This window comes from Acomys minous, assembly GCF_964271855.1.
Source record: "Acomys minous genome assembly, chromosome: 2".
Classification (NCBI taxonomy): Eukaryota; Metazoa; Chordata; class Mammalia; order Rodentia; family Muridae; genus Acomys; species Acomys minous.
Window position 1 is genome coordinate 74270248 of NC_140484.1, and position 24558 is coordinate 74294805.

Genomic DNA, 24558 nt, shown 5'->3' on the forward strand with positions numbered 1-24558 from the left:
AGTAGTTTTCCTTTGTGAATGGCTGATTTTGCTTGCATAAATCCATCAACATTCACCTAGGCTGCAATATGCCAGAATCCCCTTCTTAAAGCACTCTATCATATTTCTGTAGATTTTACTTATTCACTTATTTATCAATAGACATTGGTGTTGTTTCTTCATTTTAGATATTGTAAATAATGTGCTCTGAACCCTTTTTTATAAACATCTTCTCAAGAACTGGCTTTGAATGCTCAGACATGTGTGCTGAGAGTGGATATTCTGGATTATGAGGCAAAATTCTTTTTTCTAGTTCCTGAGGAATTGCCACAGAGGCTGGACCATTTTCTTTATTTATTTTTCATTCCCAGCAATGCACAGAAGTGCCCCGCCTCCCCCAGATCATCATTGACAGTTCTTGTGTTTCTTGGATTTGCATGTTTTTTTTTTTTTAAGTATCCATCCTCCTGGTTGGAGGGAGCACTGTGCAGCTTTGATTTCCATCTATCCGATTGTTTATGATGCTAAGCTCCTTTTTATGTGCCTTCTGGCTACTCACCTGCCTCCTCTGGAGGAATGTCTCCATAGATCTTCTGCCACCGGGTGGGGCCTGGTGGATGGTGAAGGAGGTTTTTATACTGCTCGCTAGTATGAGTGCCCATGTCTGCTGGTGTATTATGTGACCCAAATTGGAGGATCCTAGCAAACTAGTAGAACCTCAGAATGGGCCTTAAACAGGGCGGTGGCTGATTCCCCTGTCCTCATGGAAATCCCTAGGGTGCTGGCAGGCCTGGCATCTCCCCATAGTGACAATGGAATGGTTGGCTACCCCAAAACTCATGTAAACTACCCATTGGTCCAAAGGCTGTATAAAAATACTTGCTGCTGCACAATAAAATAGATCTGCACCTCCATGCTGGTCTCCGGAATCTGTTTCTTGGATTCATGACTCCAACTCCCTCACCCCCCCACACCCCCGATCCTGGTTCCCATACCTGGCAACTGGGTCCTGGTCCCCACATCTGGCAACAGACTTCTCTCTTTCATAGTTTCTTATGGGAAGTCTGATGAGGGTGCCATGGAAGGCCCGGTTCAGCTGAGCCAGCCTTACTGATTTTAAGGTTTGCCTTTCCCTTGGGACAATTTGGTTGCAGTGCCATCTCAGTGTGGACTTCTAAGGATCTACCTTTCCGTAAATTGATATTTAGCGTTTCCTCATATTTGAAATGTACGTTGTCAGTCTTCAATCATCTACACCAGCCCTCTCTCCCTCTCTTCCCACCTGAATCTCACAGGGTGTGTGTGTGTGTGTGTGTGTGTGTGTGTGTGTGTGTGTGTGTGTGTGTGTGTGCATGGATGTTTGATAATGTCTCACAGATGTCTTAAACTCTGGCCACTGATCAATTTTTTCTTCTTCCTTCTCTTCAACTTTAGTTATTTCCTTTGCTCTGCTTTCAAATTTTTCTTATGCTCCCTTCTTTCCCTAGGCTAGTTTTAAATACCCAATCCTTTTAGCTCTACCACCAGATTGTTGGGTTTACAGGCTGCGCCAGCAAGCCTAGATTTGATTCTTTCTGCTGCCTCCCATTGCCATCTTTATAGCCTTCTAGTGGATTTAGTTTTTGTACTTTTCACCTCTAGATTTCTCATTTGGTTTGTTTTCTATGTGTTTTTTGAAACTTGCACATAACATAATGATTTTAAATCCCATTTAGTTTCTTGGCTGTCTTTTAAGTTTTATCTTGTGTTTATGTGTATGTCCATGTCTATGTGCGTTTGAGTGCAGTTGCCTTACGAGGCCAGAAGGTGGTATCAGATGCCCTTGTGAGCTGCTCAACCTGAATTCTGGGATTTGAATTGAGGTTTTCTCCATGCGCGGTGCACATTCTTAACCACTGAGCCATCCATCCAGGTCCCACTACTACAGTACTTTTTCAAGTATGTCTATAGTAGACCTGCTATTGTGTCCTTCCAAAGGACAGATCTTGTTTTATTATTGTTTTTGGGTGGGCGACATGTATCTTTATATATTACTGATTTTTGTTGAAAACTGATCATGTCAAACAAGCCACTGGGAAAAATGTCCTTGTTTCGACCACTGACAGAATTCTGCCTAAAACTTGGCAGGTTTGGATGCAGGCAGAGTCAATGGCCAAACTCTGCCAAGACAGGGTAAGCAAGTCCTCAATAGTTCCTGCCTCAGGAATATGTCTGTCAGGTATACTGGGCCAGAAGGCTGAAGATGATGCTCCAATGTTTTAGAGTGCTATGGGTGACTGTCCAGGCAGCAAACTGTCTCTGTCATTTTTTTTTAATTATTAAACTTGGAGGCTGGCAACCTACACTTCCTGTTTACTCAGGTAATTAATATTACTCCTTCTCAAGTCTCTGATGGGGTTGAAGACCATAGTTGAGTTTCACAATTGAGCCTAGTTGTTTGGGGATTGAAATGTCTTTAGGTCTAGATAGATGTTGTAAGTTAATAGAGATGAGATAAAGATAGATATTGAGTTACATTCAGAATTTTAGACTCATCGAGATAGGAAAGTGTTTTCTTCAAGGTTGCCAAATACAAACAGCCAAAACATTATGAATGTAACATGAATGTAATTCCTGAATGTTCTGTGGTTCTTTTTGCTGTATGTAGTTTACTTTATATAGGTGTAATAATATAAATGTATCTGTAAAAAAATAAATAAAAAAACTGGTCATGTGAAAAGTGATATTACAACTCAGATAGCTTTGAGTTACCATAGATTTTAGGGAACCCTCTTTCTAGACCCCATTTTGTTGCCTAAAATTATGTGACCTTGGATCACTCAAAGGTCTTCATCAATTTATCTTCATTCTCTGCAAAACAAAGAGCAAAATGTTGTCATTGTCATGGGCTACTGCTCTCCATGACTATGCTTTTCTAGTTGTGGTAAAACAGACTGGAGCTAATTCTGGCCAATTAACTGCAAGCAGCTGTGGCCTGCTGTTCCTGATAAGGTCTTCGAAAACCAGCCTGTGCCCCCTCAGCTCTCATCTGCCTTGACACAGCTGTTGTGGAGGCCACCTGTTGAGCATACGTCAGCCTGGGTCCCTGACTCAGAACTCACACTGTTACAAATTAGTCTCATAGCAAAATTAAGCTATAAAGTTATTGGAAGAAGCTTCTAGAATTCAAAGGCTGATTGGTTAATGAGAGCATAACTTACGCCTTCCTCACCAACGTAAAATGTGGTATGGTTGTTTTGAGAACCATGTGAAAGTGTGGAAACAGCTATGTAGAATCAGGCATCCAATCGGTGTTTGGTAATCACCTCCACCTGGTTTTTTTTTTTTTTTTACCTGTAACCAGCTATTGGGGTGCAGTCATCTTTCCATGCTTCATAACCCAAGCTCTCATTTCTTCTCCACGTGTAGAAAGCTCATTCAGGAAATGGGAATCCGTGGGGCCTCTAACTGAGAGCAGCCTGGCTTTGCACAATGGGCCTTATGTGCAGGAAGGACTCCATGTGGGAGTGCCTGGGAACAGCAGGTGCATCCATATAATAGATGTGTTTGCTGATAAACAGTGGCTGAACACCACCTGCTCAGGAGTCTACTGACTGCATCTCCCCAAACAAGCAACTGCTCCAGGTGCTGCTAAGGCTGCATGAGCATTCTGTGATGACAAAAGCCTTGAGGCCAAACAACAGCTTCTCCCCAGGAAGCAGACCCAGAGCTTCTGTGCTCTACAATCTCTTAATAACACAAGTTTTCTATCATTGGAATGAACGGCACAGAGCACAGGTTGCAGTAATGTTTGAACCTCAATGAAGCAGTGGGGAAGATGCCTTTCCATTACAGTGCCTGTTATGAGCTACACACCCAGTCCTAACTCAGGACTAACTCCTGTGTGACGATTCACTGCTGAGCCCATAGTCTTCTCTCTAAGGTAAGGATACATTATAATGCTTGCCTTGTAGGTTATGGAAGAGACTGGAGTGGGTTAGTCAAAAAGCAATTGGTGCAATGTCTAATCTGTGCAGCAAGAGGCATCAATGAGGGCCCGATGTCCATCACTGCCTCATTATCAGCAGCACTGCTGCAGCCAAGGCATTTGTTGTGAGGCCTTCTGTGGTCAGTGAACCATGCCGAAGTGCTGACAACTGCACTTTAGAGAAGAAAGTTATTCAAATACTTCTCATTTATCTAGACCAAATTTAACCCAACAAACAAACTGTTCTAAGCATTGTATTACGTTTCCCCACCAAAGCTGTTTCAATGTATCCTCACGGAACTTCCACGGAATCATATAGCTGGGAACTGAGATTCAGGGGGTTAAGTCATTTGCCCAACACTGAGTTTTTCATAACTTATATATTTTAACTTTATTGTGTGTGTGTGAGTGTATGCATGTGCATGCATGCATACTGTGTGCAAGTGCCCTAGAGACCAGAAGTCAGATACCTTGAATCTGGAATTATAGGTGCTTGTAAACCATCTAGTATGGATGCCGGAAACTAGACTCCGGTTCCCTGGAAGAGCAGCAAGTGCTCCTTACCGTAACTAAGCATTACTTTGGGCCTTGGGAGAATGGAGCTGAGCTCTTCTGATTTCCTAGTCTTTGCTTTCTGAGTTTCCACTACAATGTCAGGTGACCTAGGTGGCCACAGCATTATTATCTCCCAACCCGAGTAATTCTGGACAAAATACATCCTCTATTTTCTAAATACAAATTTTTAATAGGATTAACATTTAGAGTTATTTACCCTGCTTTACTTCATTCAGAGAGCATTCTCTTGTCCTGTCTCACAGACATTTGCTCCCCCTCCCCCATATAAGGAGACGGGAGGGCCAAAGCAAACAGGGTCATAGAGGCGGTCAGTCACAAGCAAGGAACACAGTTCAGATCTTCAGAGAACAACAGCTCATGATTCTTCCTCCCACAGCCATAGTAACGGAGGAGGCCAACTGTAAAATACTAATGGGCACAATTAGGGAAAATGCCATCAAATTCTTGTTTCCAGCACATCCCAGGAAGGACGAAGCACTTAGCGTGCTTATGTGGCTTAGTTTGTCCCAGCTATGTTGTTTTCTTTGTAGTGAGCAGAATGAAAGGGGAAACATCCAGTTCTAGAAAATAGGCCCAAGGGGGGTGCCAATGAAGACTTCGCCTAAAAATAAACTCAATTTGGCAAGAGCCACCTGCCATTCCTAATAAAGCAGCCGGGGAAGCATGAATCCAAAGCCCCCTGGGATCTGCTCTCTTTCATTGTTCTCCCCGAACTCCCCTACTTGTAGCCCGGTTTCAATCAACAGTCTCAAGTCATAATTTCCCACAGAATAAAATGTGCCCATTTTAAGCATAGCATTGGCCAATACAAAGGCCAGAACAGCCATCGTCCTAATAAAGAAGAATGCTCCTATCACTTCAGATGGCTTGCTTGTGAATTCTCAAAGCCCAGAAGACACCATCCTCCGTAAGCAAGCTCTGGGGAGCAGTTGCCGGGTCGAGAACTTGAAGTCGATGTGATTCCCTGTTCCCTTTTGCATCTCTCTCCCTTCCCATCACAATGTGTCTGTAACCAGCGTTTACTTCTTTGTACGGCTGAGTCAAGATTCAGATTTCTGTTTGCATGGGGACACTTAACTGTTTTATAAACTTTCATTGGAAAGACTGTTGTATTTCACCACAGTTTTTGAGACAGGGTCTTACTATGTAACCCTGGCTAGCCTGGAATTCAGTATGTCAAACAGGCTGGCCTAAAACTCACAGAGAATCACCTACCTTGCCTCCTGGGTTCTGGGATTAAAGGCATGCACTACTACACCTTGTCAAAACTGTGGTGTGTGTGTGTGTGTGTGTGTGTGTGTGTGTGTGTGTGTGTGTGTTATAAATGAAGATGCCCTCTAAGTCTAGGAGATATCAGACCTTATGGAGCAGGAGTTGTTGGTGGTTGTAAGCTATCAGATATGGGTGCTGGGAACCAAACATAGGTCTTATGAAAAAACACTGTGACAATCTGAATAAGGATATCCCCTATAGACTTAAATTCTTGGTCACCAGGGAGTGGCACAGTTTGAAAGGATGAGGAGGTGTGGCCTTGTTGGAGAAAGTGTGTCACTGGAAGTGGGCCTTGAGGCTTCCAAAAGCTCAAGCCAGGCTTAGTGTATCTCTCTTCCTGCTGGAGTCAGGCCTACCTGCCTGCCATGGTGACAATGACTAAACCTCTGAAACTGTAAGCCTCCATCAAATGCATTCCTTTATAAGAGTTGCTGTGGTCAGGATGACTTTTCACAGCAGTAACAAACTAAGACAAGCAGTGTGTCTTCTTAACTACTGAACCAGCTTTATTGCATGTTTATATATTGTTTTTAAAAGATAGCTGATCATAAATAAATGGCTGTATTTTCAGATTCTCTCCTGTCTTTTTTTTATGATACTGAATTGCTTATGTGTCACTTTTGAAAGTTAGTCGGTTAGGTCATGAATGTGTCCACCTGTGTCTCACCTTTCTTCTCTTTCATTGTTTTTATGTGATCCACCAGTTTTATATATTGATCCTACATCACTTTGATTACCATATCCTTATTTTTATTATTTATTTTCAATTCAGAAAGACTCTGTCATCCAATTTTGTGGATTGTTTTTTTTATATTTGGGGTGATCGTGTTTCTCTGCATATCCAGGTGAATCCTGAAATGTTTATTTATTTCTATTAAAATGCTTCTGAGAATTATTTGAACTTCACTATGTCTTAGCTTCAGGAAAATTCACCTCTTAATATCAGAAATTTTTATCTGTAAATATGGAATCTCTGAATTTATTAGGAAATTCAGTTAATCCATTGATTTTTAAAAATATATTTTATTAATTCATTCATATTGCGTCTCAATTGTCATCCCATCCCTTATATCCTCCCATTCCTCCCTCCCTCCCATTTTCCTCTTACTCTCCTCCCCTATGACTGTAACTGAGGGGGACCTCCTCCCCCTGTATATGCTCATAGGGTATCAAGTCTCTTCTTGATAGCCTGCTATCCTTCCTCTGAGTGCCACCAGGCCTCCCCATCCAGGGGACGTGGTCAAATATGGGGCACCAGAGTTCGTATGAAAGTCAGACCCCACTCTCCACTCAACTGTGGAGAATGTCCTGTCCATTGGCTAGTTCTGGGTAGGGGTTTGAAGTTTATTGCATGTATTGTCCTTGGCTGGTGCCATAGTTTGTCCAGGACCCCTGGGCCCAGATCTGCCCGTCATAATGTTCTTCTTGTAGGCTTCCAGGACCCTCTGGATCCTTCTATTTCCGCATTCTCCCATACTTCTCTCATCTAGAGTCCCAGTAGGATGTCCTCCCCTCTGTCCTACTTTCCTGATAAGTGAAGACTTTCATGGGACATGCCCCTTTGGCTAGTCTACAGGTATAAGTGAGTATATCCCATTTGACTCTTTCTGCTTCTGAGTTAACTCACTCATTATGATCATTTCTAGGTCAATGGATAAAGAAACTGTGGTACATTTACACTATGGAATACTACTCAGCTATTAAAAACAAGGAATTCATTGAATTTTTAAAAATTTAAATATAATATATGTTAGAAGTATTTATCTTTATTAACTTTTCACTCATCTTATGACAAAAATTGAGACCATTTATAATTAAATTGAAAGTCTTCATTGATAAATGTTCTTTTCTAGCATTTATAAATGACACAGATCTTTCTATTAATCTTATGTCCTGAAATGTTCCTATATTTATGAAGATTCTTCAGGGTCTTGTATAGAGACTTCCATATTGTGGAAGAGTCAATGTTGTCACTTTCTTTCCATTTCATATTATTTTACTTTTTGTACATCATTGCAATAAAGAAAATCTATATCATGATATTGAATATGAGTTCTGAGAGAAAACGAATCATGTTGTTATCAAGCTTCAGGGGAGAGAGATTGCTTAGTGATTTGTTATTTGCCCTTACACTCTGTGGGGTGTTAAGGTTTAATTTGGGGTAGATAGTCTTATTTGGCCAAAGAAATTCCTCTGTCTATCTAACTTCCTGTATATTTTGATTATATGTGAATGTCAATAATCTATTCAAATGCATTCTTGTTTCATAAGCATAAGGATAATCATATGGCTGTGACATTTTCTCTTTCAGTCTATTAATATAGTGAGTTTCATTGATTGACTAATCTAAATCAACACTGCATACATGGGAAAAATCTCACTTAGTTATCATTTATTTCATCTCCACACATTACTGAATCAATTTGCTAATATTTAGTGCATTATTATTTACCTCTGCTTATGAAAGGATATTGATTTTGGGTTTTCTCTTGAACTGCAAAGAATTCACATTACAATGAAGCAATTTTTTAATTGTTGTTTTAAATCCCAGAAGAATGTTCTGTGTTTTTAATGTGCTGATGTTTTAACTCATATTTACATCTATCATATTTATCCATCTATTAATTATCAAATATCTAGCATCGACATATATGTCTATCTATCTATCTATCTATCTATCTATCTATCTATCTATCTATCTATCTATCTAATCATCAGTCATCTATCTCTATCATGCATAATCCTCTCTGGCTACTTTTCAGGGTTTCTTGTTCCTTTGGATTGCCATTTGACTATTGCATGCTTCAGGAAATTTCTTTTTCCTGACATTTAACTTGATTTTGCACTTCCCCAACTACCAGAAATTCTTGGATCTATCTTAACACTTTTGTGTACTTGTAGAGATTTGGTCATTTTGTCCTCTGTATTTCTTGGTTATTCTCATCCTCTTGCATTTTGAATGTGAAATGTTCCCCAGTATGTTCATCTATTTGAACAGTTGTCCCCGACTTGGTGGTGTTTTTTGAGAAGGCTATGGACCCTTAGGAAGTAGCCATTGCTGGAGGAAGTATATCAGTAGGGATGAGATTTGAGGATTTTATAGCCTGGCCCCACTATCTTTTCTCTGTCTCTGCTTCCTGTGTGTGGATGAAATGTGCTCTTGTTGACATGTCTTATTTCCTGTTGCCCTGCCTTTCCCTGCTGTGATGGACTCTATTCTCTCAGGAACTGTAAGGTAAAACAAACCCTTTCTGCTGACATAGTTTCTTGTTGGGAGGTTCTAGCACATCAACAGAAAGGAGCTAATGTAGGCTCCCAGGATATCATGTACAGGTTTACAGGTTCCTGGATGCTTCCATCAGCCATCAGGGTTATGTTTCCCATGAAACTGTTTTGTAAAACATATCATTATTATAAGAGAGAGCGGGAGGAGGGGAAAGCAGGTGTATGTGTGCTATAGCAAGTGTGTTGAGGTCAGAGGGAGACCACCTCCCTATGGCTTCCTGACCACACTCAGGGTACGAGGCTTGCACGACCAGTGTCTCTACCTGCCTGCTAATTCATCTCACTGGTCCAGCAAAATTCTTCTTTGCTTTTTAACTTAACAATTTGATTCTTAAGTCGTGTTGCTTGGCAGACATGTGAGGTGTCTAAGGTTTCCCAGAACTGGCTAACTTGTAAGATCTCCCCCTACAGTCTTGTCTCTGCAATCTGGATGCTACAGCAGAACGGTTTGTTGGATAAAGTCCAGGGTAGGCCTTAGTCTCGGGTGCCCCGTGACTGGTGTTGCATGTTCTTTTTTTATTATTATTAATTTATTCTTGTTACATCTCAATGGTTATCCCATCCCTTGTATCCTCCCATTCTTCCTTCCCTCCCATTTTCCCCTTATTCCCCTCCCCTATGACTGTTCCTGAGGGGGATTACCTCCCCCTGTATATGTCATAGGGTATCAAGTCTCTTCTTGGTAACCTGCTGTCCTTCCTCTGAGTGCCACCAGGTCTTTAAGAGCCCGTATGTTAGGCTTAGTGTACAGCTAGGGACTGTTGGAAGATAGAATTCCTTTGGTTGCCACAGAGGGTCTCTTGAAGAGAATCTGTCTTTTCTGTCCTTTTGGTGTTTTGCATCACCACACAATCCCATGAGGTGCTGCCTCACCAACTCCAAAACCATAAGCCAAAAAGAAATCTCTTCTGATAATTTAGTTTTCCTAAACATCTTGCTGCAGTCCTGAACAGTGAAATGAATCAATAGAGTGATTCTTCAGCTGTAATTTTCCACTTTCGTGAGGGCCTTGGGTGAGGTAATAAGGGGTTAATGATCAAAGCATCTTCGTTCTTAGAAGGCTAAGAGAGCATGTCCTCCTTAAGTTGACTACATTTCTCTAGTTAGTGTTTATCTCTATAGCAACAATTTCTTTGCAAGCCTCACATTATCTCACACTAAACATGACAGTTCAGCCTTTAGCCAAGGACACTGGGAGGATCTCACACAGGCTTTAGAGCATCCCATTTCCTATAGTACTTTTGACATGTCAAAGATTGTGGAACGTTCAGCTACCACAGCTGCTAGTCTCTGCTTCCTTAGCCTAGCATGAATGATAGAATTGGGAAATGACCACCAACATAGAACTGTGACAGCTGTGTAGATCAACATGGCGGTGCTATTTCCACGTAGGACTGCCATAAGACCGTGGTCTTGTTTTGTTCAATGTCCAGCCTCTGAAAACCGTTGCCTCATATACAGGTTTTAGTTCCACATTTGACTGGATTATGAAGCCTGCCTCTACTTATTATCACTTTTGGATGCAGAATTTCTATCACTTGTTTCAGTTTTTTTTTCCCCAAAGAAACTAAAGAAAGCGAGCTGGTTAATCTTAGTGACATCTCCAAATTGATGGACTATATTTGATTGCACTTGTTCATGTTTGAGTTTTAGAATTAGCAGGTTCTCTGTGTGGTCCTGGGTGTCCTGGAACTCATTCTGTAGATCAGGCTAGCCCTGAACTCAGAGATCTGCCTGTCTCACAGGTGCTGTGATTGAAGCTGTGAGCCACCATGCATATATATATATATATATATATATATATATATATATATATATATATATATATATATATATATATATATTGCTTGAGTTTGATGCCGGGGGTCTCACTCAATCACTAAGCTATGTCCCCAGAAAGGGGTGTATTTTAATTTATTTGCTTTACATCCATATTGTGGCTCTCTATCTCTGCTTGTCCCATTTCCACTCTCCATCCCTCTTTCTCCTATCTCGCTTCCCCAACTCATACCATCTCACCACAGTGCATCTTCTTCCCCTGTGGCCTGACAAGGCAGCCCTGCCAGAGAGGTGTAATAAAAAAAACACAGAGTCTCCCAACTCTGTGAGGCCTGGTGGCACTCAGAGGAAGGATAGCAGGCTACCAGGAAAAGACTTGATACCCTATGAGCATATACAGGAGGAGGAGATCCTGCTCAGTCACAGTCATAGGGGAGAGGAGTAAGGGGAAAATGGGAGGGAGGGAGGAATGGGAGGATACAAGGGATGGGATGACAATTGAGATGTAATATGAATAAATTAATAAAATATATTAAAAAACACAGAGTCCATGCCAAATATAACTTCACTCTCTCATTACTATGGACCAACATGAAACCTGAGATACCCATCAGTTACATCAGTGTAGCAGGCCCTAGGTCTAGTTCATGCATGGTCCTTGGTTGATATTTCCCACAAGCCCCTCTGGTCCCTAGTTAGTTGTCTTTGTTGGTATTCTTGTGGATCTCTTATCCCCTCCTGGTTCTCCTACCACTTCCTACACTTTTTCACAAGACTCCTCTATGCTTCACCAATGTTTAGCTATGACTCTTAACATCTGTTTTGATATGCTGCTATGTGTAGCCCCTTGGACGACAGCTATGTTAGGCTCCTGTCTTCAAGAAAATGAAAAGGGAAATGTAACAACAGATACCAAAGAAATCCAAATAATCACTAGGTCTTACTTCAAAAGCCTATACTCCACAAACTTAGAAAATCTGAATGAAATGGAAAATTTTCTTGATAGATTCCACTTACCAAAGTTAAATCAAGATCATGTAGGCAAGTGAAATAATTCTATAACCCCTAAGGAAATAGAAGAAGTCATTAAAAGTCTCCCATCCAAAAATAGCCCAGGACCAGATGGTTTCACTGCAGAATTCTACCAGACTTTCAAAGAAGAGCTAATACCCATACTCCTTAAACTATTCCACAAAATAGAAATAAAAGAAACATTGCCAAACTCACTCTATGTGGCCACAGTCACCTTGACACCTAAACCACACAAAGATCCAACAAAGTAAGAGAATTTCAGACCAATTTCCCTTATGAACATTGATGCAAAAATACTCAACAAAACACTCACAAACCTAATCCAAGACACATCAAAAATATCATCCAACATGATCAAGTAAGATTCATTCCAGGCATGGAGGGATGGTTCAATATATGAAAATCCATCAATGTAATCCACTATATAAAAAAACTAAGAGAGAAAAAAATGTTCATCTCACTAGATGTCAAAAAAGCATTTGACAAGATCCAATACCTTTCATGTTAAAAGTCTTGGAGAGATAAGAAATACAAGGCCCATACCTAAACACAATAAAGGTGATATACAGCAAGCCTATACGCAAAATCAAATCAAATGGAGAGAAACTTAAAGTAATTCCATGAAATCAGAGACAAGACAAGACTGACTACCCTCTTTGCATCTACTCAGCACAGTACTTGAAGTCCTAGCTAGAGCAATAACATGACTAAAGGAAACCAGGGGGATACAAACTGGAAAGCAAGAGTCTAGTATCGAGATCCAAGATGGCGGCGAGCAGTGTGGACCGTGTTTGAAAGCTCCAGCGAACACTTCAGGGAATTGCACAGATTTCTGAGCCAGGAACACCAAGGTCCCCACACCACGGCAGCAGAAGTGCTCCACGGTTCGGAGGGACCAGGGTGCGGAGGACCTGCCTGCCCCTGCACACGGGAGGAGCAAGGACTTTCTCGGATCAGAGCGGCGGCGGTGGGGACAGCAGTGCCACCAGCGGATCCAGCGGCGCCAGCAGCGGTGGCTGAGGTTTGCAGCTCAAGGCCTTCCAGTGGAGGCGATTAGTGTGGTGGATGGTGGGAAGTGCTGCGGGAGAGGGGACTCTGGACAGGATTTGGGTCGCATGGTGCCTTGAGACCCAGGCTGGACTCAGCGGACAGTTCGGCCCCGGAGTCCTGGGTTTGCTCAGTGAGCTGTGCCGTGGAGAGGCTGGTTCAGCTCGGAGGGCAATTCTGCCCGAGGCGCATCTCCCCTGCTGTGACGCAGGCTAGGCGGAGTGCCCGCTTCCACCCTGGGCTCGGGCTCAGTGCAGCCGCAGTTTTCCTGCTGTGACGCGAGCTGGGTGGAGCACTCAGTTATACTCTGGGTGCTTGCTCAGCGCAGCCTCGGTTTTCCTGCTACGAGGCAAGCTGGGCGGAGCGCTCGCTTCTACCCTGGGTGCTTGCTCAGCATGGTCGCAATTTCCCTGCTGTGACGCAAGCCAGGCAGAGCGCTCACTTCCACCCTGGGTGCTTGCTCAGCGCAGCCGCAGTTTTCCTGCTGTGACGCAGGTTGGGCGGAGTGCTCACTTCTACCCTGGGCGCTTGCTCGGCGCAGTCGGGGTTTCCCTGCTGTGACGCAAGCTGGGCGGAGCACTCACTTCCACCCTGGGTGCTTGCTCAGTGTAGTCGCAGGTCTCCTGCTGTGGCAGACAGTTCAGGCCCTGAGAAACTAGCTGAGCTCGACGCGTGGTTCAGGCCCAGTATCCCTGGCTGGACTTGGCAGAGGACCCAAAAGGTTGTGGATACCTTGGCCTAACCCAACGCTCATTCAGATACCTAGAACGATTGCAGGACCCACAGCAAAGGGGAGCTGAGGATCACTGGCTGTGAGAGCCCAAAACTACAGGGCTAACTTCCTGCCATCCACACCAGTGAAGTATCAGGGCTTCCAGCCTATGGAAATCATGAGAAAACAAGTGAATCTATCATCAGACTCCCTCCACTCAACTCTGGAAGTTACCCAACAAAAACAGAGAAGGCAAGATGTCTAAGGGACAGCGTAAAAGCATACACAAAAAAACCAAAAACAACACAGCGTCTCCAGTTCCCAGCTATCCCAAAGAAAACAACCCGGAGAACTCAAATACAACGAAAACACAAGAAAATGACCTCAAATCCTTCGTAACGAGGATGATAATGGAGGAAACAAATAAAATTCGAAATCAGATGCAGGAAGACGCAGCGAAGCAGGTGCAAGACATAAAAGAAGCACATAGAGTGGAACTGGAAAATTTTCAGGAAAATATAAACAACCAGATGAAAGAAATTAAAAAATCTGTTCAAGATATGAAGATGAAAATGGATTCAATGATAAACACACAGACAGAAGAAAAACGAGAACATGAGGCCTCAGAGAAGAAGGCAAATGACATAGTGCTGAGCTTTTCCAACAGAATCCAAGAGATTGAAGAACGAATCTCAAGTCTAGAAGATACAATAGCAGATCTTAAAGAAAATGCCAAATATGGAAAACTCCTGACACAAAACATCCAAGAAATTAAGGACACCATGAAAAGAAGAAATCTGAGGATAATAGGCATTGAAGAAAGAGAAGATATCAGACTCCAAGGCCCAGAAACTCTTCTCAACAAAATCATAGAAGAAAATTCCCCAATCTAAAGAAAGAGATGCCTATAAACATACAAGAGGCATACAGAACACCAAATAGAATTGACCAGAAAAGAAAAACTGCCCGTCACATAATAATCAAAACACAAAACATACAGAACAAAGAAAAAATATTAAAAGCTGCAAGGGAAAAGGGCCAAATAACATTTAATGGCAAACCCATCAGAATTACACCCGACTTCTCAGCAGAGACCATCAAAGCCAGAAGGGCCTGGACAGAGATCCTGCAAACCCTAAGAGACCACAGATGCCAGGCCAGACTACTTTACCCAGCAAAACTATCAATAACCATTGATGGAGAAAACAAAATATTCCATGACAAAACCAAATTCAAACAGTACCTATCCACAAATCCAGCTTTACAGAAGGTACTAGAAGGAAAACTCCATCCCAAAGGGTCAAGCTACAACCAAAACGACTCAGGAAATAGATAACTATACCATGGCAAAAACACAACTACACAAACGCTCGACTGGAACCAACATCAAAGTTAAGACTCTTAATAGAAACTGGTCATTAATATCTCTCAACATCAATGGTCTCAATTCTCCAATAAAAAGACACAGACTAACTGAATGGGTGCATAAACAGGATCCAACATTCTTCTGCATTCAAGAAACACATCTCATCCATAATGATAGGCATTACCTCAGGATAAAAGGTTGGAAAAAAGTATTCCAAGCAAATGGTGACAAGAAGCAAGCAGGCGTAGCCATTTTAATATAGAACAAAATAGACTTTCAACCAAGATTAATCAAAAGGGATGAGGATGGACACTTCATACTCATCAAAGGTAAAGTCAACCAAGATGACATCACAATTCTGAACATCTATGCTCCCAATACAAGGGCACCCACATTTGTAAAAGATCTGCTAAAAAGGCTTAAACCACACATCGATCCCCCACACAATAATAGTGGGAGACTTCAACACCCCACTCTCACTGAAGGACAAGTCATCGAAACAGAAACTAAGCCGAGAAATAACATCATTAACCAATACCATGAATGGATCTAACAGATATCTATAGAACCTTTCACCCAAACAAGAAAGAATATACCTTCTTCTCTGCACCACATGGAACCTTCTCCAAAATTGATCACATCGTAGTTCACAAAGAAAGCCTCAACAGATACAAGAGGATTGAAATAATACCTTGTATCCTATCAGATCATCATGGGCTTAGGCTGCAATTCAACAACAACAGAAATAACAAAAAGCCTACACGGATGTGGAAACTAAACAACTCTCTGCTAAATGACACCTGGGTCAGGGAAGAAATAAAGAAAGAAATCAAGGAGTTTCTGAAATTCAATGAAAATGAAGGAACAACATACCCAAATTTGTGGGATACATTGAAAGCAGTGCTAAGAGGAAAATTCATAGCACTAAGTGCCTTTAAAAAGAATTTGGAAGCATCGCACATAAACACCTTAACGACACAACTGGAAGCCCTAGAAAAAAAAGAAGCAGAAACACCCAAAAGGAGTAGACGTCTGGAAATAATCAAACTCAGGGGTGAAATTAACAAATTAGAAACTAAGAAAACAGTCCAAAGAATCAACAAAACCAAGAGCTGGTTCTTTGAGAAAGTCAACAAGATAGACAGACCATTAGCCAACCTAACTAAAAGGCAGAGAGACAGTATTGAAATCAACAAAATCAGAAATGAAAAGGGAGACATAACAACAGACACTGAAGAAATACAAAGAATCATAAGATCCTACTTTGAAGGCATATAGGTCACAAAATTTGAAAATCTAAGGGAAATGGACGATTTTCTTGATCAATTTCACTTGCCAAAGTTGAGTGAAGAACAGATAAACAAGCTAAATAGTCCCATTTCCCCTACAGAAATTGAAGTAATCATTGATAGTCTCCCAACCAAAAAAACCCAGGGCCAGATGGCTTCAGTGCAGAATTCTACCAGACCTTCAAGGGCGAGCTAATACCGATACTCTTCAAGCTACTCCAAAACATAGAAATGGATGGAACATTACCAAAGTCATTCTATGAGGCCATAGTCTCATTGATACCTAAACCTCACAAAGACTCAACAAAGAAAGAGAATTTCAGACCAATTTCTCTGATGAACATCGATGCAAAAATACTAAATAAAATACTTGCAAAACGAATACAAGAGCACATCAAAGATATCATTCATCATGACCAAGTAGGCTTCATTCCAGGCATGCAGGGATGGTTTAATATACGGAAATCCATCAATGTAATCCACCACATAAACAAACTGAAAATAAAAAAACACATGATCATCTCTTTGGATGCAGAGAAAGCATTTGATAAAATCCAACACCCATTCATGTTTAAAGTTTTAGAGAGATCGGGAATACAAGGAACTTTCCTCAACATAATAAAGGCTATATATAGGAAGCCAATAGCCAAAATCAAAGTAAATGGTGAGATACTCAAGGAAATTCCTCTAAAATCAGGAACAAGGCAAGGCTGCCCACTCTCTCCATATCTCTTCAATATAGTACTCGAAGTTCTAGCCAGAGCAATAAGACAACAAAAGGAGATCAAGGGTATTCAAATGGGAAAGGAGGAAGTCAAATTATCCCTATTTGCAGATGATATGATAGTCTACATAAGTGACCCTCAAAATTCCACCAGAGAACTCCTACAGCTGATAAACACCTTCAGCAAATTGGCTGGATACAAAATCAACTCAAAAAAGTCTGTAGCCTTCCTATATACAAATGACAAGCTGGCAGAGGAAGAAATTAGGAAAACTACACCCTTCACATTAGCCACAAGCAATATAAAGTACTTAGGAGTTACTCTAACTAAGCAAGTGAAGGACCTGTTTGAAAAAAATTTCAATACCCTAAAGAAAGAGATTGAAGATGACATGAGAAGATGGAAGGATCTACCTTGCTCATGGATCAGGAGAATTAACATAATAAAAATGGCCATTTTACCAAAAGCAATCTACATATTCAATGCAATCCCTATCAAAATACCTACACAATTTTTTAAAGACATTGAAAGTTCAATTCTGAACTTCATATGGAAAAACAAAAAACCCAGAATAGCAACAATCTTGTACAATAAAAGGTGCTCTGGAGGAGTCTCCATACCTGATCTCAAACTGTACTATAAAGCAATAGTAATTAAAACAGCATGGTACTGGCACAGCAACAGGCTGGTTGATCAGTGGAATCGAATCGAAGACCCAGATATGAATCCACACACATATGGTCACTTGATTTTCGACAAAGAAGCCAAATCCATTAGATGGAAAAGGGATAGCATCTTCAACAAACACTGCTGGTTTAACTGGATGTATATATGTAAAAAAATGCAACTGGACCCATATTTGTCACCTTGTACAAAACTCAAATCCAAGTGGATTAAAGACCTCAACATAAAACCAGAGACACTAAGTCACTTAGAAGAAAAAATGGGAAAGAGCCTGGAACATATTGGCACAGGAGACAACTTCCTGAACAGAACACCAACAGCCCAGGCATTAATGTCAACAATTAATAAATGGGACCTCATGAGGCTGAGAAGCTTCTGTAAGGCAGGAGACACTGTCAAGAGAACAAACTGACAGCCTACAGACTGGGAAAAGATCTTCACCAACCCTACATCTGACAAAGGTCTAATATCCAAAATATATAAAGAACTCAAGAAATTAAACACCACAAAACCAAATAACCCAATTGAGAAATGGGGCATGGAACTAAACAGAATTCTCAACAGAAGAATATCAAATGGCTGAGAAACACTTAAAGAAATGCTCAACCTCCTTAATCATCAGGGAAATGCAAATCAAAACAACTCTGAGGTTCCATCTTACACCCATGAGAATGGCTAAGATCAAAAACTCAAGCGACACCACATGCTGGCGAGGATGTGGGGAGAGAGGAACACTCCTCCATTGCTGGTGGGAATGCAAACTAGTACAACCACTTTGGAAATCTATCTGGTGCTATCTCAGAAAAATGGGAATAGGGCTTCCTCAAGACCCAGCTATTCCACTCCTTGGAATATACCCAGAAGATGCTCCAGCACACAGCAAGAAAATTTACTCAACCATGTTCATAGCAGTCTTATTCATAATAGCCAGAACATGGAAATAGCCTAAGTGTCCATCAGTAGAAGAATGGATAAAGAAACTGTGGTACATATACACTATGGAATACTATTCAGCTATTAAAAACAGGGAATTCCCGAAATTTGTGGATAAATGGATTGAGCTAGAAATGATCATAATGAGTGAGTTAACTCAGAAGCAGAAACACTCAAATGGTATATACTCACTTATATCTGCATATTAGCCCAAGGGGCATGTCCCACGAAAGCCTTCACTTACCAGGAAACTGAGACAGAGGAGAGGACATTCTAGTGGGACTCTAGATGAGAGAATCATGGGAGAAAGGCAAAGTAGAAGGATCCAGAGGGTCCTAGAAGCCTACAAGTAGAACATTATGATAGGCAGATTTGGGCACAGGGGTCCCGCTCAAACTAAGGCATCAGCCAAGGACAATACAGGTGGTAAACCTTAAACCCCTACCCAGATCTAGCCAATGGACAGAACACTCTCCACAGTAGAGTGGAGAGTGGGATATGACTTTCTCACATACTCTGGTGCCTCACCTTTGACCATGTCCCCTGGTGCGGGAGACCTGGTGGCACTCAGAGGAAGGACAGCAGGTTACCAAGAAGAGACTTGATACCCTATGAATATATACAGGGGGAGGTAATCCCCCTCAGGAACAGTCATAGGGGAGGGGAATAAGGGGAAAATGGGAGGGAGGGAAGAATGGGAGGATACAAGGGATGGAATAACCATTGAGATGTAACAAGAATAAATTAATAAAGGAGGAAAAAAATAAAACATCTAAAAAAAAAAGAAGTCTAGTATCACTATTTCCAGATGATCTGAATGTATATATAAGTGACTACAAAAATTTTACCAGAGAACTCCTACTGCTGATAAATAACTTCGACAAAGTGAAGAGATACAAAATTAACTAAAAATTTTAAATCAGTAGCCCTCCTAAATACAAAAGACAAATGGAATGATCCTAAGGAGATCTGTGGGGTATCTGAGTAGCTTTTGGCTTAGAACCCTCTCAACCTTCTCCTTACCTACCTGGCCCAACTGGGAAACAGACAGTGATCACAGCAGAGCTGAGCAGAGTACAGTCTTCAACCTCCATTGTTTGCCATCCCGAGGAGGCCTCTGAGAAGCCCTAGCAAGCAGCCTTCAGCTTGAAGTTCAATTCAGCTGCTAATGGCCTGCCTGGACCATCTGGGACACAGAGAGTGAACACATTGGGAGTGACCTCCAGGTCTGCTAACACCAGAGACAACCAGATGGCTAGAGGTCAGGATAAGAACACAAGCAACAAAACTCAGAGCCATATGACACCAACAGAAACCAGTAGTCCCAAGACATCAATCCCATGATATCAACACTCCTGAAGCAAAAGAAGATTTTAAATTTGAGGTTATTAAAATTATAGAAGCCTTGAAGGAGGAAAATAAATCTCCTAAATACACACAAGAGAATACATTCAAACAGATGAAGGAATGGAATGAATCTTTTAAAGAATTACAGAAAAATACAATCAAATGGGAGAAAGAAATGAATAAAACTATTCAAGACATAAAAAAATGTAATTATTAACAACAAAGAAAACACAATCTGAGGCAATTCTGAAGTTAGAAAACCAAGGGAAGAGAATAAGAACTGCAGACACAACACCAACAGAATACAAGAAATGGAAGAACGAATCTCAAGTGCAGAAGTATGTTGAAATAATTGATACATCAGTTAAAGAAAATGCTGTACTAAAAAGTTTCTCACATAAAACATTCAAGAAATATGGGACACTATAAAAAGACCAAATACAAGAATAATAGGAATAGAAGAAACGGAAGACTCCAAGCTCCACTGCCCAGAAAATATTTTCAACAAAATCATAGAAGAAAACTTCCCCAACCTAAAGAATGAGATGCCTATAGACATACAAGAAACCAACAGAGCTTCAAATAAATTAAACCAGAAAAGAAAATCCTCCTGCCACATAATAATCAAAACACTAAATGTACAGAAAAAGAAAGACTATTAAAAGCTGCAAGAGAAAAAGGCTAAGCCACATTTGAAGACAAACCTGTCAGAATTATCCCTAACTTCTCAACAGAGACTATGAAAGCCAGAAGGTCCTGGATAGATGTCATGCAGACACTAAGAAACCACAGTGTCCATCCCAGACTACTATACCCAGCAAAACTTTCAATCACCATAGATGGAGAAAACAAGATAGTCAATGCAAAGCCAAGTTTAAAGAGCACTTAACCAGAAATCCAGCCCTGAAGAAGATACTGGAAGGAAAACTGCAACCCAAGAAAACACAGGAAATAAATAACCCCACATTTGCAAAACAGAGAGGAAGTTCTCTCTCTCTCTCTCTCTCTCTCTCTCTCTCTCTCTCTCTCTCTCTCTCTCTTTCTCTCTCTCCCCCACTGTGAATATAAAAACCACATGTGCGCACAAGCGCACGCGCGTGCGCGCGCGCACACACACACACACACACACACACACACACACACACACACACCAAACAGGAACTAAAAACCACTGGTCATTAATATCTCTCAACATCAATGACCTCCACTCCCCAATAAAAAAAACAAACTAACTGAATGGATGCAAAGACGGGACCCATCATTCTGATACATACAAGAAACACACCTCAGCAATAAAGATAGATATTACCTCAGATTAAAAGGCTAGAAAAGGTATTCTAAGCAAACAGACCCAAGAAACAAGCTGAAGTAGCCATTCTAGTATTTAATAAATAAAGTATCAGCCAAAACTAAATAAAAGAGATGGGAAAGGATACTTTATTCTCATCAAATGAAAAATCCACCAAGATGATGTCTCAACATCTGTGCTCCAAATGCAAAAGCACACACATTTGTAAAATAAACACTGTAAAAGAAACTAAATCTTAAGTCACACATCGAATCAAACATATTAATAATGGGAGACTTCAACACCCCACTCTCACCAATGGGCAGATCATCAAGACAGAAACTAAATGGAGAAATAATGAAACTAATAGACACCATGGATCAAATGGACCTAAGAGATATCTATAGAATATTTCACCCAAACACAAAAGAATATATCTTCTTCTCACCACTTCACTGAACCTTTTCCAAAATTGACCATATACTGGGTAACAAAGAAAACCTCAACAGACACAAGAAGATAGAAATAACCTCTTGCATCCTATCAGACCACACATGGATTAAATCTTAAACTCAAAATCAACAGAAACATCAGAAAGCCTGCAAAACCAAAGAAACCATATAACTCCCTACACAATGACTTCTTGGTAAGGGATGAAATAAAAAAGAAATGAAAGACTTTCTAGAATTCAATGAAAATGAAGGCACAAGATACCCAAACTGATGGGATACAATGAATGCAGTGCTAAGAGGAAATTTCATAGCACTGAGTCTTTATAAATAAATTGGAGAGATCTCACACTAGCAATTTAACAGCACACCTGAAAGCTCTAGAATAAAAAGAATCAAACACACCAAAGAGGAGGAGTTAAAAGGAAACCATCAGACTCAGAGCTGAAATCAATAAATTAGAAACAAACAACAACAAAAAAATGATTCAAAGACTCAACAATACCAAGAGCTGGTTCTTTGAGAAAATCAACAAGATAGACAAACCCTTAGCCAAACTAACTAAAAAGCAGAGGGAGAATATTCAAAAAAAATCAGAAATGAAAAGAGAAACATAACAACAGACACCAAGGAAATCCAAAGAGTCATATTTCAAAGTCTATATGTCACAAAATTTGAAAATCTAAATGAAATGGACATTTGATAGATTCCAATTACCAAAATTCAATCATAATCAGGTAAACAAATTAAATAAACCTATGTTTCCTAAAGAAATGAAGCAGTCATCAAAAGTCTCCCAATCAAAAAAAGCCAGATTCCCAAAGAAGAGCTAATACCAATACTCCTCAAACTAGTTCACAAAATAGAAACAGAAGAAACATTTCCAAACTCATTCTATGAGGCCATAGTCACCATGATATCTAAACCACACAAAGACCCAACAAAGTAAGAGGATTTCAAGCTAATTTCCTTTATGAACATTGATTAAAAAATACTCAATTAAATACTTGCAAAGTAAAGACCAGAACACATCGAAAATATCATCCTTCATGACCAAGAAGGCTTCATTTCAACCATCAAGGTGTGTGTGTTTGTGTGTGTGTTTGTGTATGTGTGTGTGTGTGAATATATGGAAATTCATCAATGTAATACACCATATAAATACTGAAAAAACCTACATGATCATTTCCTCAGGTGTTGAAAAATCATTTGACAGAATTCAATACACATTCATATTAAAGTCTTGGAGAGATCAGGGGCACAAGGCACATACCTATACTTAATAAAGACAATACACAACAAGCCTATAGCCAACATCAAATCAAATGAAGTGTCACTTACAGAAATTCCACTGAAATCAGGAACAATACAAGGCTGTCCACTCTCTCCATATCTCTTCAATATAGTACTTGAAATCCTAGCTAGAGCAATAAGACAGCTAAATGAGATCAGGGGATACAAATTGGAAAGGAAGAAGTTAAAGTATTACTATTCACAGATGATACGATAGTATAGATAAGTGACCCCAAAAATTCTACCAAGGAATTCCTACAGCTGATAAACACCTTCAGCAAATTGACTGGATGCAAAACTAAAAAACAAAACAAAACACAACAAAACAAAACAGTATCCCTCCTATATACAAAAGACAAATAGGCTGAGAAAGAAATTATGGGGAAAAACCCTTCACAATAGCCACAAAAAGCATAAAGTATCTTGGTATAATTCTAACCAAGCAAGTGAAAGACTTGTATGAAAAAAAATTCAAGTCTCTGGAGAAAGAAATTGAATTAGATATCAAAAGATGGAAAGATCTCCCATGTTCATGGATTGGTAGGAGTAACATAGAAAAAAATACCCATTTTACCAAAAGCAATCTACAGATTCAATGTGATTCCCATTAAAATGCAAACACAATTCTTTACAGACCTTGAAAGAACAATTCTCAACTTAATATGGGAAAACAACAACAACAAAAAAAAACCAAATAGCTAAGATAGTCCTGTATAATAAAAGATATTATAGAGGAATCTCCATCCTTGACATCAAGCTGTACCATAGAGCAACAGTAATAAAAACTGTGTGGCACTGGCGTAGAAGCAGATAGGTTGATCAATATAACTAGACTGAAGACCCAGAAATAAACCCACATACCTATGGATCTTGATATCTGACAAAGAAGCCAAAACCATACAATGGATAAAAGATAGCATCTTCAGCAAATGGTGCTGGTCTAACTGGATGTTTATATATAGAAAAATACAAATAGATCCTTACTCATCACCTTGCACAAAACTAAAGTCCAAGTGGATTAAAGATATCAATATAAATCCAACCCCACTAAATCTGTGAGAAGAAAAAGTTGGGAAGAGCCTTGAACACATTGGCATAGGAGACAGGTTCCTGAGTGAGGTAACTGAGACTCAGAAAGACATGCATGGTATATACTTACTTATAAGCAGATATTGGCCACAAAATACAGATAACCACACTAAAATACACACATTAAAGTAGCTAAATAACAAGGAAGACATTAGGGAGGATGCTTAATTCTCATTCAAAAGGGCAAATAGAATAGGTACCAGAGGCTGTTGAAGAGAAGGAACAGGATGGAAGCCTATCATAGAGGTCCTCTGAAAGACTCTCCCCAGCAGGAGATGTAAGAAGATGCTGAAATTCACAGACAGACTTTGGGGTGAAACACAAGGAGTCTTATGGAAGAGCTGGGGAATAGAAGGACCTGGAGGGGACAGAAGTTCCACAGGGAGACCAACGGAGCCAACAAATCCATGGTGATGGAGGTGGGGGAGGTTGCTACTGAGACTGCT